This window comes from Magnolia sinica, chromosome 11 (genome assembly GCF_029962835.1).
Source record: "Magnolia sinica isolate HGM2019 chromosome 11, MsV1, whole genome shotgun sequence".
Lineage (NCBI taxonomy): Eukaryota > Viridiplantae > Streptophyta > Magnoliopsida > Magnoliales > Magnoliaceae > Magnolia > Magnolia sinica.
In genome coordinates, this window is record NC_080583.1 from 10,719,275 (window position 1) to 10,732,943 (window position 13,669).

Genomic DNA, 13,669 nt, shown 5'->3' on the forward strand with positions numbered 1-13,669 from the left:
TGAGGCCTATATTTTGGACAGTTCGATTTAAATTACTTGTAAGCCATGCATGTAATTTTAAACTGATGTCTAAGTGCCTGCGTATCATCAGTACCAGTCTGCCAGAGTATCGAGTTTGTCTTCATTAGTTTGGGCTGGGCCCACTCTGTCTGTCCCTAGTTGAAAAATGGCGCAAGCCCTGCGTGGATTAGCTACTGTCAGGTTGCGTGGCGAGAATCCATACTGAAGTAACTCGACCTAATTACGTGGGCCCCACCATGATGTATGTGTTGTATCCACACCGTCCATCCATTATTAGAGATCATTTTAGGGCATGAGCCAAAGAATGAATCAGATCCAAAGCTTGAATGGATCCCACCACAGAAAAAAGTGGAGAGAGTGATGCTCACCGTTAAAAACTTTTAAGGGCCATGAAAGTTTTGGATCAAGCTGATATTAGTGTTTTCCCTTCTTTAATGTCTGTCTTAACTTATGAACAGGTTGAATCTCAAATAAACTTCACGGTGGACCTTAGGAAGGTTTCAATGGTGGGCGTCACTCTCTCTCCGTTGTTTTCTGTGGTGGGGTCCACTCCAGCTTTGGATCTGCCTCATTCTTTTGCTTACGTCCTAAAATGATCTCTAAAAATGGATGAACGGTGTGGATACAACACATACATCATTGTGGACCCACATAACTGGTGACGTCACTTCAGTACCACGTCACACTACTCAACTTGTCATAGCTGAATCTGAAGTTGAATCCAAAGTTGATAACAAACGTCTGGAATGTTTAAAATATATTAATTTGGCACGTTTACCCACATTAATGTTTCAACTTTGTCATTAAATCTCTACTGTTTCCTCTCGTGTAGCTCACTTGAGCTTTGGATCCACTTCATTTTTTATATCATGGCTTAAAATGAGCCCTCAAAGCATATGAACAGGGGCGGATGGATTTCGTACAAACATTACAGTGGCCCCACCTAACCTCCAGTGCAAGAAGTTAGCGAATGATCATTCATAGAAAATCAATGTCCCCCAAATCCGGGAGTGGATTAATCAAGACCCTGTATCCACAGGTGGGACCTTGAATGTGGGACTCACAGTAATGCGTGTACCTTAAATCCACACCATCCAACCATTTTGAAAGTTCACTATTAGGGCGTGTTTGGCCGGGCGGATTAAGAGGGATTAGGAGGGATGGGATGGTTTTTAAGGTTGCAGGACATGTGTTAGTGGTTGTCCGTTGATCCCATGGGATATGTCCATACCCGTTTAGACAGTCGGTGGGATTGGCCGGATGCAAACGATCCACAGCTGTTGACGTGTTGGGGAGGTCTGGGATTGCATGGGATTTGATATCCACCGATGACTATACGTTGAGGTGAGGTGATTACCATCCACAGCTGTTTTACTTTCAACGGTCGTCCATGGAACGCGCTGAATGTGGATGGACGCGGATTGCGTCCTACCCCCGCCCGGCAGGGCTCTGTGGGGCTTACCGGGATGTTTTTATGTTTTATCCACGCCGTTCATAGTTTTTCCCAAATAGTTTTAAGATATGATTTAAAAAATGAGGCAGGTTCAAGTCTTAAGTGGACCACAAAGTGGGGATTGAACATCCACCATTAAAAACTTCTTGGGAGCTACAGCAGTTTCGGATGAAGCTGATATTTGTGTTTTCACTACATCCACGTCTACATGACCTTATGAATTGGTTGGATGGTTTCACAACATCACCGTGGCCATTAGAAAGGTTTCAACGGTGGGTCTCATATAGTGCATCTTCCTTTCCTGTGGTCCACTGAAGCTATGTACTTGTCGCATTTTTTAGGATAATAACTTAAAATGATCTGAGATAAGCGATAAATGGCGTGGATAAAACACTGACATTACAGGGGTAGGAAGCAATCCGCGTCCATGTGGATTGCATCTGGGAAGTTGCTGGGTGGGGCCTACTTCGATGTTTTGCATTTAATCCACCCTATTAAAAACGATTTAATCGATGATCACGACATGTAATTTGAATCATCTTCTCGTAAAATTCATGAGATCCGGACCGTCCATCTGTCTCTCTGTACCGTAAATCACTGTCGCTCCACGGTGTCGGTCTGGACCGATCACTGTTGCTCGTCATCCGTTTGATGGCAGCATAGTATTGCATACACTCACTTTAATCCTAACTACCTCAATTAACGTAAGCAGATCAGTTGGGATGGAAGGTAAAGCATATATTGCATACCATGTAACATAGTATCATGGTATGCTTAATTAAAACCGAAAATTGTTTAGTAAGGAAATTGTGAGGCCAGTATCTTAGACCGTGCCGTTTCGTACCCTCGACTTGTATTCGACATTTGCGCGCGATCCTAAGCCGAGTCCTGTATATCGAAGTCGACTCGACTCGAAACTTATACCCTAACGACTGCGCTGTCACTGCGGTTCCAACGCTGCATCTCACGCGCCGATGCAATACCCAGGCTAGGAGATGTGGGCTGGTGTTCATTCCAAAAAAACGCCGCGTGTTGCGAATTCCAAAGGAATCTCTACGATTGGTCACATCAATCAAGTCAAGTACATCATCCATACCCCATGCCACCTCACCCTACTACAAGTACAAGCAACCATTACCTCTTTTTTTCCAAGTCAACCCTCTCTCTTCCCACCCATCCTCCTTTACTCAAATTTCAACCAAACCCATACCTTCCCATCCTCATTCCTTGCAACACCCATTCCATCCATCTCTTTTCATCCATCACTCCTCTCTCTCTCTCTCTCTCTCTCTCTCTCTCTCTCTCATTCCCTAAACAACAACTCTCCAAACTCCCAAGAGAAGCACCCAATGTCCAAGCTTCCAAGAGAAAAGCTAGTGTGGCCCACTTTCATACCACTCAATCCCACCATCCAAGCTTCATCTCCACTGTTGAAACTCTTTCCTTGGAGCTCTAGAACCCATTGGTGGAAGAAGGAAGAAGAGATCAAAGGTGGGTGTTTGTCTATGATTGGATCCGTCCTTTCTTTTTTTGATATTTAATTTTCATTTGCATAATACCCATCTTGATCTATGCATTGTATAGGGAGGGCCCATAGTGGCGGGGTCCCTCCCCTTCACCGATTTCTCTCTCTCTCTCTCTCTCTCTCTCTCTCTCTCTCTCTCTTCCATATTTTTAGGCCCATCTGATGATGTATGATAAATCCAGACCGTCCAGCAGCCACTCGGGTCTAATTGGATGAGAAAAACAAATATCAGTTTGATCTTGAGCTCGGGTGGGCCACATTAATGGGGACCCCACCTAATCTATGCATTTTATTCACACCACTCACATGTATGTGGACCCCACCTGTAGCATACATCTATCAGGCTGTCCACCGTCCAGGCAGGGACGATGGAACCCACCTTATTATGTATGTGTTTCATGCACACACCGTCCACCGTCCAATCTCTGGACGGTAGAACCACTACGTACAACAGTGTTGCATTCACACTGTCCATCCTTTTTTCTTGAAGTGGGACCTCACTTAGATATATATTACATCTCTACCGTCCATCCCATTTCCCATCTCATTTTAGGCGTTGAGCCAGGAACTGGAACCAATCCAAATCTCTGGTAGGCCACACCCTCAAAAATATTATTTTAATAAATAATAAATTGCTGGGTCTGCTGTGATGTTTTTGTGCTTCAAAACATACCCAATATTGGGCTTGCTAGACCTGTCCCGAGCCCAGGAACCCGGTAGGCGGACTGGATCGCCTTGATGTGGGCCCCACCTATAAAAATCCATAGAATAACCAAAAAAAAAAAAAAAACAGAGAACTCTAGACGCTGTTGCTGTCAGCATCCAGAGGATGCTACAGCAAGCAGCGTCCCAGCTTAGGATGGGTAGGGAGAGTGTGCCCCACCTCAGGTCCCCACTGTGATGCATGTGGAGCATCCACGCCTCCATTTGATGGGTCCCCTTTATTTATGGGGTGACTCCAAAAATCAGCTGTAAACAAAACACAGGTGGCCCACACCATCTACAATCTTGTGAAGACATGCTAAGCCATATAAAAGCACTTGCTGGGGCCCGTCTGAGATCTGAATGTACCTGAAACTTGGTCTGACTCTTTAACCAAGTGGGACACACATAATAGATGGGTTGGATTTGTGAACCACAGCTTGATGGGCCCAACAAATGATTATGAGTGCTTTGATGGAGGGTAACCTCTTATCTATGTATATGGTGTGGCCCACACAAGCCACAAGTTGACTTGATTTTAAGTCCCAGGCCCCACCATGATGTGTGTATCATACCCACACTGTTAAACCATTTTTAGGCTGTGGGCCCCATTGCATTGTATGGCCCACCTTATATGTACGTGTTGTACACACACCGTCCCTCCATGGGACCCACCGAAATGCATGCGTGGTATATCCATGCTATCCATCTACTAGGGACGGCAGGCCCCGCTTGACACGGGTGTTATATATATCTAGGCGTCCATTTGTTTGACATGGGGCGTGGACCCCACCTTAATATGTGTATCGTATATTGCACCGTCCATTTATGAACGGTACCATGTAGTCTGACCTTTGATTTATATGCTGGAAATCTAGCCGTTCACCTGTTTTGACCCAGCCTTGATGTATTTATTCTATATCCATACTGTCTATCAGGTGGACCACACTGTAACCAATGAGGGATTGAACGTCTACCATTGAAACGCCTTTTGGGAGTGTAGAAGTTTTGGACCAATATGAAATTTGTTCTTCCTCTTGATTTAGGTCTTTGTGACCATATCAGTAGATTTGGATGGAAAATAAACGTTGTGGTGGGCCCTAGTAATTTTAACAGTGATAAATCATTATCACCACTGTTATCTATGGTATGGTCCAGATGATCTCCCATTATGATCCATTTGGATAGCACTCTAAAATGATCTCTAAATAAAATTGTATGGTGTAGATAGCCCACCTAGAACAGTGGGCCTGATTTGATGTATTTAAGGCCCACTGGTTGTATATATTTGAGGCCCATGTGTAGGGCCCACATATTGTGTATTCGAAGCCCATTGGTTGTGGTCCATTATGATGTATTCGAGCCCATGGGCAAGGCCCAATGAGACGTATTGGCCCATATGACGAGGCCCATTGTGATGTATTTTTTGGAATTAGCTACCGTTATCTTTGCCTTGAAGATCTGGAGGCATTACCTCTACGGAGAGGAGTTCGAGCTCTTTTGCGACCACAAGAGCCTTAGATACATATTCACTTAGCGGGACTTGAATATGAAGCAGCGGTGATGGATGGAGACCTTAAAGGACTTCAAGTTCGAGGTTTCTTACCATCCCAGTAAGGCCAACCTTGTGGCAGACGCACTGAGCCGCAAGAAGGCATTAGCATTTGCCGCTCCGTTGATGATAGCAGAGCGGGACATGGTAGAGTTCGTGCTAGACTTTGAGCAGAAACTCAAGGTGGAGGAGCCGTATGAGGGCATCTCACATATTCGACTACAGCCCCTCATTGATGATAGGATTATCGTGGCTTAGGTAGACGATGAGCTGTTGGGGAAGATGAGAGAGCAAGCTAGTAGCGATGAGGACTCAGAGTGGAGCGTCAGTACGGATGGGGGCTTACGTTACCATGGCCGCCTATGCGTCCCGAACCTCCCTGACTTCAGGAAGGAAGTTCTTGAGGCTACTCACGATTCTAGGATGGCTATACATCCAGGCAGTACGAAGATGTATCGTGACATGAAGAGGTCATACTGGTGGGACAATATGAAGACTCACATAGCAGATTATGTATCCCGTTGTCTCACGTGCTAGCAGTCAAGGCAGAGCATCGCCGACCTCCTGGTTTGCTTCAGCTCATGCCCATAGCAGAATGGAAGTGAGACTTCATCTTTATGGATTTCATTTCAGGTCTATCGAAGACGAAGAAGGGTTATGATTCCATATGGGTGATCGTGGACCGGTTGACGAAATCGGCTCATTTCCTCCCTATCAGAGTTTCGAACTCTACAGACTAGTTGGCCAGGTTGTACATCAAGGAGATTGTACGTCTGCATAGAGTTCCCTTGGAGATCATGTCAGACTGAGACACGTGATTCACATCTATCTTCTGGACTCGTATCCAGGAAGCGATGGATGTGAAGTTGAAGTTCAGTACCGCGTTCCACCCACAAACTAATGGGCAGACGGAACGGGTGAATCAGATTCTGGAAGATATGTTGCGGGCTTGTGTTCTGGACTTCAAGGACAGTTTGGATGACTGTCTTCCTTATGCAGAGTTCGCCTATAACAACAGCTTCCAGGCGAGTATTGGCATAGCTCCCTATGAGGCCTTGTATAGGTGTCCGTGCAGGGCACCGCATTGCTGGGCAGAGGTTAGCGAGAAGAGCTTGATTGGCCCGGAGTTAGTTCAAGCGACTTTAGAGAAATTCGACATCATCAGGCGCTAACTTCTGACAACGCAGAGCAGACAGAAGAGCTACTACGATACGAGGCAGCGACTGCTAGAGTTTGAGGTCGGAGACCATGTGTTCCTCAGAGTTTTTCCCATGAAGGGAGTCCTTCGGTTTGGCAAGAAGGAAAAGCTTACGCCTCGATTCATTGGCCCATTCTATATACTGGATCGAGTGGGAGCGGTAGTGTACCGCCTTGCTTTGCCCACACTACTTGCGGGCGTGCATAACGTATTTCATGTATCTATGCTGAAGAAATACATTCTCGATCCTTCCCACATTATCAGATGGGAGTAGGTACAATTGAGTGAGGACGCTACATATGTACTACGACCGACGCATATCCTAGACAGGAAGGAGCAGATATTGCGTAGCAAGGTCATCCCACTTGTGAAAGTGCTGTGGACGCATCACACAGAAGAAGAAGCTACTTGGGAGATAGAAGCTGAGGTTCGAAAGAACTACCCTCAAATTCTCGAGGAGTACGAAAAGGTACTAATTTCGAGGATGAAATTTTTTTTTAAAGGGGGATAGATTGTAACGTCTCGAAAAAATCCGTACAAGGACTCGAGTACCACCTCAGGCAGAAATCACCTAGGATCAAAACCTTTAGAAAATTAGGTTAATATTAGCAAGTGCTAAACTAGAGTACTTATGAAATTAGCACTAATCACTTTAAATATGATCTGTAAGACCCAAAATGTGCAGAATCATTGACGCTACATTACCCTAAAATCTAGAATCCATCTCAAAACCCGGTTGCTCTCGGGAGCACACCGAAACTCCGTATCGAACCTGAACCATACGTCGAAAGTCCGATTATCCTGAAACTATACGGATATGACCGCATTACTAGACTTGACAACCCCCTCGAAAATTAAGTCTTAATTGTGTCTAAAAATGCACAACTTGAGCTCGGAGTAAAGTGTGTGAGAAACGTAAATGTTTTAGAAATAAAAATTCAAATTTAAGTAATTTGAGTCGTGTCGCTTGCGGGCCAAATATAAGAATTCAGATTGTCAGAATCTGACCCAAATATACCCTCAAATCAGGAGAAATGTCCCACACATGTCGATGTACTTGTGGCCCTGATCGAGTGACCGTGACTGTTGAACTGAAACTGGTCCGCCACGGCTGATCTGTAAATCCGATCAGAACGAAAACTCAGCCTGACCTAGATCCATGGTCAGGGAGCTTAAGTCCGATCGCACGTGGAAAAGGGGCCACCAGAAGTGCTCCGTTGGACTGGAACGACTCATATTTGGATATAACCTAAGTATACCTTGGCCCTGAGGCCATTCCCATCAAACTTAGGCCTATATAAGGACCTTAAACCCCCTCTCATATCCCATACGAATTTGAGAAACCCTAGGAGAGAGAGAAGAGAAAAGAAAAGGGAAAAGAGGGAAAGTGAGAGTGAGAATTGGAGATTCCTCCTGGAATTCGATCCCAATGCTCCTCGGCCTTAGCTACTGCATCTACATCATTAATTCGGCATTTCTGATATTGTTCTTGGGTAAGAAAACCTAACCCTAATCCGTTTTAGGGTTTCAAATAGTGCAAGTTATAAAATAGCTAACATAATTTATGTTATAGGTTGCCAATCTGCCGTAGACAAAGACTTAGCTTTAAAACTGAGTTCGTTACGAGTCTACCGGCGGTGCGGACTATAAACGTATAGGTTATGGTTTTCAAGGCTTTCAATGTTGGTTAATGGTTTATTACTGATGTGGGTGCAATTTCACATGCCAAATGCGATGTTTGTATTGCGTTTTTGATATATATGAACTATATTAAGATTAGTATATTCCATGTATATGTAGAAAGTATCGTATATGTATGAAATATGAACATGTGTTTGCCATGATTAATTGTCACGTGTTTGTGCTAGTTGTATGTGTAACAACTCCTTGGCGAAAGGATTTGTCCTAATATGTGCTATCACCAACATACGTCATGTATGTTGGAATATGTAGTCTAAGTGTTTGTAGAAATGTCTGAATGAGCAAAAGGGTGTAATAAATTGTACTTTATATGAGCGTTGAGAAGAGATTCTCAACTATCTTAACGATGTGTATGATTTCCTCCATGCAACTTACATTCTTTGTCTGTTTAACTTAGACACTGCTTATGTGTGAATTCATGTTTAAGTTGAAATCCATCAAATGCTCACATGCTTGTATGATTGGAATTATTGATCCATTACTGTTCTGATTTGCTTGTATGCGTATCTGTTATAATTGAATGTATCTGAGACTACGGAATAGTCTAGGCAATCAATGACAGGTCCTGAATAGGTGGCTGAGGTTGCCTCACCACATAAGACGTGTTCGACGAACACGAATCATACCTTGGTTGTCGGCAGTGGTTAGGCCACACGGAGTGCTTACGCACTTCATATCGGTCAATTCAACGTACGCTCGTACCAGTCGAGATCGTCAACTAACTCGATTGACCCGATGTATGTCCACCATATATGGACGCTACTGCTTGAATCTAAGGTACCAAACTTACCAGTGAAAACCCTTTTAAACCTTAGTACCTCGATCCGCTAAGACTCATGAGCCGGGCATAGTAGTATGAGACACCGTGGTCGAGCTGTCGGCCTACGCTGGGGTGACGAGCCTCCCCATAGTAACCAGTGAGCAACCCAGATTCGTGAATTGAATACGGTGGTATGGGACACTGTATTCGAGCTGTTGGCCTACACTGATAAGGTGACGAGCCCTTTGTAGTGACCTCGAGCGTACACTAAGACTGCGTAGAGGTGACGAGCCTTTACGTAGCAACAAGAGTACACTAGGGCTGCACTGATAAGGTAACGAGCCCTTTGCAGTGACTTAGAACCATATCATCTATGAGATTTACTAGGACTAACGACCCTAGAATGGATCATTATTTGGGAATTGATATAAAGGAGGTACCTTAGCTTCCCAATCCTGCTGTATGAAAAGGACTAATAATAACTCGGTAATCACACTCATGTCATCGCACTGCATATGCCCCGGGTTGAAGAGCACAGAGGGAAGAAAGCATGCCGCGATCGTAAGATGGTGTCGCACGAGGGAGTGTAGGCGAGGGCATGCATCATGCTTACATTTCATCCTTGCATTAATCAGAGTACTTAGGAATGTTTAATTGTATTGCTTTATCATTACTGTTTGACTGAATTGAGAACATGTTAACCTTTACTTTATTGTTCCACTGAGTTGATCACTCACTCCCACGTTCTGAGACGGTGTTCTGAACACCCACCAGACTCTGTCTTAGTTGCAGATGATGATGCGACTCAGGAGGCGGAGCCCGATTACTATGATGATCAGGATAAGTTCTCATATATGCAATTCTCCGGTGGTTTCGCTTAGGCCACCAGAATCGACGGGGGTACAGGGTTTATTTTTGTAGTTGAACTATTTTGAACTATTTTGAACTATTACATGTATATGATGACTTAGTGATGTATTCATACTCTGGAGACCAATCGTGATCTTTTTGATTCATACACATTTATATACATTTTTCAGTCTTCCGCTTGCGTTATATGAATTGATCTGGAGTATGAATTATTGTTTTGGTATAATCCTACTCATGATTAATGCACTAACACAGACAATATTTAATCATCATTATTTATGTTGTATAAGTGATGCGTTGGAACTCGTGGATTGAGTTTATGCTCGACTCCAGATTTTCAGGGCGTTACATAGAGTCCTGACTCTACTCTTCTATTCGTGGTAGAGTGGTGGGATTCAAGAGAAAGATGGAATGGGGAAGAAGGAGATCTCCCATCGTTACTCCAATGTCCGACCGGGAGTGACCGACTCCACTCAACCCTTCGCCTGACACAACTGACCGAGTTCAATCTGAGTCGACTCAGGTGAGCAACTAAAACCCACAACTCAGCTTCCTTACCTTCTCTTATCGTATCCCCACTAAAAGAATCCCTGTGCCAGACCTCTGACTCAGCCATAATTGAAAACGAGTCCTGGATCAGCCACCTGCGAGTGACTCAATCGAACGCCGAGTCGCAGCCCTCGGGTTCAACCCAAATAGATCAGAACCTGACCTTCGTTGTGCCATCAAGTAGGACCAACCTCAGTATAGGTATTGTAACCGGACTCACCTTTGTCGTAGTTTTACGTCTAACTCCTTAACGAGTCATTTGCCTAAATACCTAGTTGAGTTAACTCAGTAATAAACCCTTGAAATGACACGACCAAGGCATATCCTTCACTGGCAATCTAGATTATCACCACAGATCCAAAAATCCCAATAGTCGATTACCACAACAGGTGTTGTTTGCAACTGTCCCCCTTGAAGGATATTTCCCTTCAACCAATTACAAGCTCAAGACTCTTGAACTCATTTTGTAAAGACACCAAATCGAGGATAGCACCCACCTAAGGTGGGGAATATCCCACATTGCTTCCTTTATATCATTGAATTCCAAATTGGTTAAGCCTAAAGAGTAGAGAAATTTAGAATGATGTAAATATTGATTTTCACTCCATTTAACCTCTAGTTGATGTTGATAATCATGAGTTAATGTTTGAACTATATTTCTCTAATTTAATTTATAGGAATTTGCATTATACTCTTTATGCCTCATTTGTAATTGCTTAGTTTCACATACTACTTATAACATGAGATAAGAATCTCGTTTCCAACCATCTTGTAAATAGTATAATTGCCCCATTACTTCTTATATATGCTAGGCCATTTTAGTTTCGAATTTAATGTGTATGGAATTTTGGAATAATGTGAATAGTGATCTAATCCTTTTATTCCTATTTCGTAAGTGATGAACATGAATTAATACTAAATTCCTATTACTCTAATTCTATAGGGATTAACCATGTGCATGGAACTTAGCCTTATATCCTCTATGACACATTTGTGATTGCTTAAATATAGGTACACTTCTAGTAGTTATGACTTGAGCCTTCAACTTACGTCTATTTTGTCTTATAAATTGTATAATCGAGAATATATGATGAATGTCTTCTTTGGTAAGAAATGTGAAATGGATCTTTAAATATTTCAACTTGTTTAACCATATTTGAGATTGACACACCACATTTGGGGGCCTTCACTTGAGCCTAGAGGAATTATTAGGATTTATGATTGAGCTCATGTTTGATGTTTGATATCTCATTAAAAGACCTCAAGCTTTGATGATGTTTATAGGAGAAATCTTGTTAAATCTAAGGAATGTACATGGGTATCATGGTGCATAACATCCGCGCATGACATATGAGCTTTTCCGAGTGCTCAATGTAATCCACACTCTGCTCGATTTACTGAAAGTTCTATCACTTCAGTTAAACTCACAGAACATGTGCATTTGTGTCACTTTGGACGCTTTCTTTTGCATGAGGATTTTCCGGGATTAGACACTCCTTGGGCGTACCCCGTGTATTTTTTCAAGAGATATCCTAGGGCACACTCACCTACATGGTATTTTTCAGGTGGCTAGTTTTCCTTGGGCGTACTTATGATTATTGTTTCGGATGACTAGTTCACTTTGGGCGACCCTTTATTTTGACAGCTAGATGTGCATCCCCAGATCTGTGACTTGAGCATACATTCATACACCTATACATTCATTTATAATTTCATGATTAGTCTTCTTGTAATTTGAATATGTTGATTTAAACTGTTTTGGAATAACATGGTATGCATGAATCCTTGCGAAAAATTTTCACTAAATTTTCACTCACCCAATCGTGCAGTTGCACCAAATAGACGTAGGTTTGATGACAAGAAGAGACACCTATGACAGGATCCCAAGGACGGCTGAGGTAGAGTTAGGCAAGGAGGACCTCTATGTTATTGCAGTTGAGCCATCGAAGCTCAACTGATAATTTAGGATCTACTACTTGCTTTCATATTTCAGATTTTGTATTTTGTTTGAATTATAATAAAAAAAATTTCCTGTTATGGGATTTCATTTTGATCATATTTACATGTATTAAACTTCTTTTTTGTTACTCCTGATATCTCTAGTTTTACATGGTTGTTGCCTGTTACATGTCATGAAATTTTTTAGTGATTACATGTAAAGTTTGAAATTTACTACTAATTGGATGTATGATAGTCCATTTTATAACATAATACTCGGGTTCTCAATGAGGAGTGACTATCCTCAGGTTTTGAGAATCAGGATGTTACACTAGTAATGCCGATGAGAAAAGTTGTCCGACTGTGGTTGTATAACACGGGTGATGAAGGCGAACAAACAACACCCACCTCAACGCCGACGAGGTTTTCTAACGATGAAACCCATGAGATTTTCTGCCTATCCTCACCCGCAATGACATTTATATGGACATGCACAACAGGCCAGGCCGCATGGAGTTGTCTCTTCCATCAGCCATCTGGATCTCCTGCGCCCGCCGTCTGAAGACGGTCCTTCAATCCCATTGCGAATCCCATGGGATATGGTGGGATGGAGAAAATGGCAGAGGGATTCGCCAAATCCGACTCTAAATCCAACACACTGTTTACGAGGGCGGCGCCATCTATCGTACACCAACTGTCCAAACAATCCCTGGGCTGGGATGTAATGGGATAACCCTTGTATGTCGTCCTAAGATGATATCCAGCGCCCGGCAAAACACGCACTTAGGGTGAAGCTGACACATTTTAGGCGGACCACACCATAGGAAACAATCGTGATTTAATCTTCACCATTAAAAACTTCATGGATTCCACCAATTTTATTTTTTTTTTTGCCATCCAACTTGTTGATAAGGTCACAAACAACTAGATGATGAGACCTCACAAATATCATCTTGATCCAAAGCGTTTGTGGCCCAAAAGAAGTTTTTAATGGTTAATCACCACTGTTTCTTGTACTATGGTCCATCTGAGATTTGGAGCTGCTTCATTTTTTGTATCATGCCCTAAAATGAGCTTTTCAATACAAATGGACGGTGTTTATGTAGTCACATACATTAAAGTGGGCCCTACAGTGAGGGGTCACACCCACCTTGGTAGACCGTCATGAAGTATGTGTTATATCCTAACCGTCCTTTCATTTGGAGAGCTCATCCTAAGGCTTGAACTGAAAAATAAGACAGATCCAAAGATCAAGTGGACCACACTGTAAAAAAACTGTGGGGATTGAACGTCTACCATTGAAACCCTTTTTGGGTCACAAAAGTTTTGGATCAATATGATATTTGTTTTTTCTCTTCATCCAGGTCCGTGTGACCTTATGAACAAATTAGATGGAAAAT